Genomic DNA, 6,347 nt, shown 5'->3' with positions numbered 1-6,347 from the left:
CATTCTCATTATGGGCTATTGTGTGTAGATCAAGGGGGGAGGAATAATCCATTTTATAAGGCTGTAACTTAACAAAATGTGGAAAGTCAAGGGGTCTGAATACTTTCCGAAGGCACTGTATAACAAGAAATACTCCACTTATACCAAGATCCTGCTTACTCTTTTCAAAAACCAGTTGTCTGCTGTAATCCAATAAAACAGAGCCTTTTTAAAGGTAACTTGCTGTGTTTACTCTTTGTCCCATGTATGCAGCATGTCATGAGGTAACTTGGATGCAACGTATTGTGAAGAACTTTCTGAGCTCAGGTAAACTCTGATCTTGAGCCAAATCCTGTGAATACTTTCTGCTGGACTTACCAATCAAATTACCTTAGCCTTTCAGTATTAGTCCTGTGTGAAAACCATTATGTAACCATCTTATTTGTGTGGTTATAATTGGGAGAACCATTTGAATGTGGCCATCTTTCAATATAGCATACAACAGTTTGTGAGACAGCCAACAGTCTAATTTGTATGCAATTATCATGTGTAATTGTTTTATTGCATTTGTTTGGATTTTTCATTCCGATTTAATGTGGTCATTTCCAAACAATCATTGAACTGTGTAATGCTACGTTACCTAAACATACTGTTTGGAATAAGTAATTCATGTGTATTGGAAGTGTGTACTCTCTCTTTTTGGATAGAACAATAGGGTATATCAATTAGGATTTTTTTTCTTTTTGGCCTTTACTCATAACCCATATTTTACCACTTCAGACCATATGGGACTTTTCTGTTATTGCAGGAAACTTGCACTATTTCAGTACTAATGCATTCTGTGATTGCAGGAAACTTGCACTATTTCAGTGCTAATGCACTAATCTGCAGCCTGCTTATTTGATTTACGAAACACAGATTGCTTCTCTAAACGGACCACTTCACCAATGTCATGGCACGAGAGGGGACTATTCAGCCTTTACTCTACAATGATGCATATAACTCAGCACAGCTTTCAATCCTGTGCCACCATCGGGCAGTAATGTGATTTCTGGCCTTTGCCCTCCACTTCTGAGGAAAACATTTTTTGGGCATCCAATATAATGGTGTCTCACCTCCTGGAAATCCTCCACTTCCTGATGGCGAAGGCCAATTTTAACAATTCATTTTGGGATGTCAGTTCACCATCTACTGTACCAACCTTATTTTAAAGTCTAGTAGGGGCTTAGAGAGTAGAGTAACAGCTGTAATGGGACACAGAGGGCACTGGCTTGGCATTCTCTCCTCTGCTCTTGGCAGATGTAATGTGTCTTAAAAGGTTTACCTCGAGATTTGAATGGTACAGGACAGGGCTAATCACTCCGGGCTGACTCGCCATGGGCCCACCAACAGAACCCGATGCGCCAGTAAATTCATTTAGGCAAAGCGCAAGCCTCCTGTTTTATAGTATTCAAATGTTGACACCACAAATTGTCTGAGTACCAATGCAGCAAGCCGTACACTATGAGGGCACTGTCCATCCCTCAGCTCTTAAGCTGAATTCAAGCGTCATTAATTAACATGAAGTTGGCAAATCCTTAGTTTAAAGTGTTTAAAGCCCAAATACAGCTTCAGCCATTGGGGTTGTTTCTGCATGTCATCAGCAAAAGCAGGAGGAAAAAGGTGACCCTTCAGCTTACCATCCTGCAAAAGAAATGACAAGCATCACTGGAGGGGTTTGTGCACCTTGTTCAATTCCACCACCATTGACTCGAGACCATCAGACAACAGAGCTGGAGTTCTGTTACTTCCCACTTAGTTCCGCTGGGGTACATCTAATATTGGTTAGAGGTCCTGAGGCTCTGTCTGCTGGGATATTAGTGGTCAGAGCAACACAGGTAAGATGCACAATGGAGATTAAATTTGAGTCTTAACAGAAGCAGCCAACATTGTTGAGAACAACCGGAGATTTAAATGGCGTTGCTCGTGCTTCACTTGTTATTTTGCCACAATATCAACAAGAAGGTGGCGTGGCCTGCCCTGCACAACCCGCCGCGATACCTGCAGGCCTATGTTTCAGCTTTCGATAAAGAGATGGTTGAATTTTAAGGGACTGAGGCACAGGAATAATGGTCCAGGCGGAAGAGAAATCAGATACCCCTCCAGGCCCCTCGCTGTTGGGCCTCTGAGCCAAGGTCGGCCAACAATGCGGAGTGCTTAATAGGAGGAAGTGATTATAAGCTCACAGAAACTCCGGCGTCAAGAGAAAGGCGCTGCCGCCCATGTCCACTCAAACCATTAGGAAGCTGAGCAGGTGCTCCCTCATCGTGTCCCAAACAACTGGATGGATTGATACTTAAACACGTATCGTAATGTTTTGGTCCTACATCTGAAAGTGAAAGATAAGGGTATGAATGTGTATGATGGACTAGTTTAGTTTATTAATTTGACCATTTTTATAAACAAGCACACACAAAACTTGAAAAAGCCATACATGCACATGAGGTAAATCATTGAGGATAACACACAAAGTCGGACTTATTTCCATTGTGGTCCTTTTGAGACAAGATGGCTAGGCAAGATCGAACACGGTTGAACACAGTATGACAGCTCGATAATAAAACAAAAAACAAAGGAGAAGAACATCTATCTCATCATTGCAGTTACATCATCATAGGGGCCACTCATATGGGATCAGAATGCTTTATTTTTAAAGCTTCCCAGAGAGGATGTTGTTTTTATGGGCAGAGGCAACTCATTCCACTCTGGGCTCCGGAATACAAGAAAGTACCTTTCCCATCATTACTCCTGAACCTGTATAAGCACACATTAGCAACACCTGATCTGGTGCTGTGATTGTGTACATCCCTAATACAGGGAAATTAATCAGTTTGATATCTGGGCACAGAACCATAAATACTACTGTAAACCAAACCCGGTCTAATCTGGGACACCCTAGCCTCAACAGGCAGCCAGCTGAGTTCCTGAAAGCAGCTCCTGCATATGTGAGTACGTGGACTCACCTTCAATACTACCCTGATCAGCTTATTCTGGGCTATCTGGAGCTTCCCCTTCATAAGCTTGGATAAGCCCCCAAACCAGGAAGTACTAGCGTAGTCAAAATGGCATTGAATGAGCTAGCACTTTCAAGTCCTTATCAAGCAGCTTGGGCTTTCTGGCCAAAAACGTAGTCCTAGCATTAACCAGTGGCCATGCTCACACCTCCCAAGCTTCCATCAAGGATGCATCCCAGGTAGCTAACATAGGGGGTGAGGTGCTGACTACTAAAACCTAACTCCACTCTGATTTTAGAGGACCCACTCGATTTAGGTCTGGATCCCAAAATAATTGCCTCAGTTTTCCCTAAGTGCAGAGAAAGCTTATCTCCAAGCCATTTGCTAATGTTAGTAAGCTCTGTGCTAAATATGCTCTCCAACATAGTTTTACTTTTGTGAGACACCAGAAGTGTAGAGTTATCCGCATAAAGGAAGATGGCAAGAACAAGCATCTTTCATATCTTTAATATAAAGTAAAAACAGTAGAGGCCCAAGCACGCTCCCCTGCGGAACGCCACAGCTCACTGGATTTGCCTGAGACAGTGAACCATTAACCTCTACTACTTACTCCCTACCTGATAAATAGGACTTTACCCAGCCTAGAGGAATACGGTCTAACCCCAGTGACCTCCAGTTTGGAGATTAGGATACAGTGGTTAACTGTATCAAATGCCTTCTGTAGGTCAAGCAGTACCATTCCACAGAGATATCCCTCATCAATCTATTTCCTAGTGAAGTAAAGTATACATACATTTTTCTAAAACCTGAAAATCATACATTAGACTTTTGTTTGTTGACATAATTATACATTTGCTCATGTACAACTCTCTCCAGTATCTTTGATGTTATACTGAGGATAGAGACAGGCCTATAATTACCAGGATCAGAATGTATTGCCTTCTTATACAGAGGTATAACTTTAGTGTGTTTCATGTCCCTGGGAAAGATGCCTTGTTCAAGAGAGAGATTAACAATATGCGTAATACAAGGGGCAATTTGCTCAGCAGAATCTATAAGATACCTTGCAGGAATATTATCCAGGCCTGTGGCTTTGGAGCATTTAAGCTCTGCTAGCATACTGGCTATTTTGTCTGTTGCTACCTTTGCAAAAGGAAAAGAGTTTGGCTGAACCCCTTACTCATAATACTTCTGGACTTGGTCGTTTCCATACAAACCAGAACAGGTGGCAGGCAGCTTGCTGGCAAAATAAGTTAAAGAAAAAAAGAGTTGAATTCATTGGCATCCTCTGCTTTTTCATATTCCATCTCCCCCTGATGTTCAGTCCTTTATGCAGACATCAGTATTGAAATCCCCTAACAAAATTATTTCCTTCAGCAGAGAATCATTACAGTTTGACAACACAAGTTTGAGACCTTCATGGAATGCATTCTGATTGGGCGGCCAGACAATCTCCAGATCAACGCTTAAATCCGATTTGACGTTATAAGCAATGTCCGATCTAACAAATGCACATATCCCCTCCACCTTTCCGATTCCAATCCTTACTATCTCAATTTTTGAGTCACAAACAGATTAATCCAACCATGTCTTTGTAAAACGTAAGACACCCACCTCTGATTTGCGAGCCAACAGGCGTATCTCATCGATCTTCGATAGTACAGTCGTGGCCAAAAGTTTTGAGAATGACACAAATATACATTTTCACAAGGTCTGCTGCCTCAGTTTGTATGATGGCAATTTGCATATACTCCAGAATGTTATGAAGAGTGATCAGATGAATTGCAATTAATTGCAAAAGTCCCTCTTTGCCATGCAAATGAACTGAATCCCCCCAAAAAACATTTCCACTGCATTTCAGCCCTGCCACAAAAGGACCAGCTGACATCATGTCAGTGACTCTCTTGTTAAAACAGGTGTGAGTGTTGACGAGGACAAGGCTGGAGATCACTCTGCCATGCTGATTGAGTTCGAATAACAGACTGGAAGCTTCAAAACGAGGGTGGTGCTTGGAATCATTGTTCTTCCTCTGTCAACCATGGTTACCTGCAAGGAAGCACGTGCCGTCATCATTGCTTTGCACAAAAAGGGCTTCACAGGCAAGGATATTGCTGCCAGTAAGACTGCACCTAAATCAACCATTTATCGGATCATCAAGAACTTCAAGGAGAGCGGTTCAATTGTTGTGAAGAAAGCTTCAGGGCGCCCAAGAAAGTCCAGCAAGCGTCAAGACCGTCTCCTAAAGTTGATTCAGCTGCGGGATCTGGGCACCACCAGTACAGAGCTTGCTCAGGAATGGCAGCAGGCAGGTGTGAGTGCATCTGCATGCACAGTGAGGTGAAGACTTTTGGAGGATGGCCTGGTGTCAAGAAGGGCAGCAAAGAAGTCACTTCTCTCCAGGAAAAACATCAGGGACAGACTAATATTCTGCAAAAGGTACAGGGATTGGACTGCTGAGAACTGGGGTAAAGTCATTTTCTCTGATGAATCCCCTTTCCGATTGTTTGGGGCATCGGGAAAAAATCTTGTCCGGAGAAGACAAGGTGAGCGCTACCATCAGTCCTGTGTCATGCCAACAGTAAAGCATCCTGAGACCATTCATGTGTGGGGTTGCTTCTCAGCCAAGGGAGTGGGCTCACTCACGATTTTGCCTAAGAACACAGCCATGAATAAAGAATGGTACCAACACATCCTCCGAGAGCAACTTCTCCCAACCATCCAGGAACAATTTGGTGACGAACAATGCCTTTTCCAGCATGATGGAGCACCTTGCCATAAGGCAAAAGTGATAACTAAGTGGCTCGGGGAACAAAACATCAATATTTTGGGTCCATGGCAGGAAACTCCCCGGACCTTAATCCCATTGAGAACTTGTGGTCAATCCTCAAGAGGCGGGTGGACAAACAAAAACCCCAAATTCTGACAAACTCCAAGCATTGATTATGCAAGAATGGGCTGCCATCAGTCAGGATGTGGCCCAGAAGTTAATTGACAGCATGCCAGGGCAGATTGCAGAGGTCTTGAAAAAGAAGGATCAACACTGAAAATATTGACTCTTTGCATCAACTTTATGTAATTGTCAATAAAAGCCTTTGACACTTATGAATTGCTTGTAATTATACTTCAGTATTCCATAGTAACATCTGAAAAAAATATCTAAAGACACTGAAGCACTCTCCGCCCTAGGTAAATCCTCTGGTCCCACTCCACCTTCAATGCTCACACACCCAGCGGGTACAGCACACATACAGCAAACGTAAGTTTCATTGACCCCTTGCCCAAAGCTAGGTTCACTGCATTTTAGATGAATCCACTGCACGCATTCCAAACATACCAGACCTTTGCTTTTACTCTTAATCCAACGTTCGCAGGAGG

The sequence above is a fragment of the Salmo trutta genome, chromosome 34 (genome assembly GCF_901001165.1).
Source record: "Salmo trutta chromosome 34, fSalTru1.1, whole genome shotgun sequence".
Classification (NCBI taxonomy): Eukaryota; Metazoa; Chordata; class Actinopteri; order Salmoniformes; family Salmonidae; genus Salmo; species Salmo trutta.
This window is presented reverse-complemented; position numbering follows the sequence as displayed.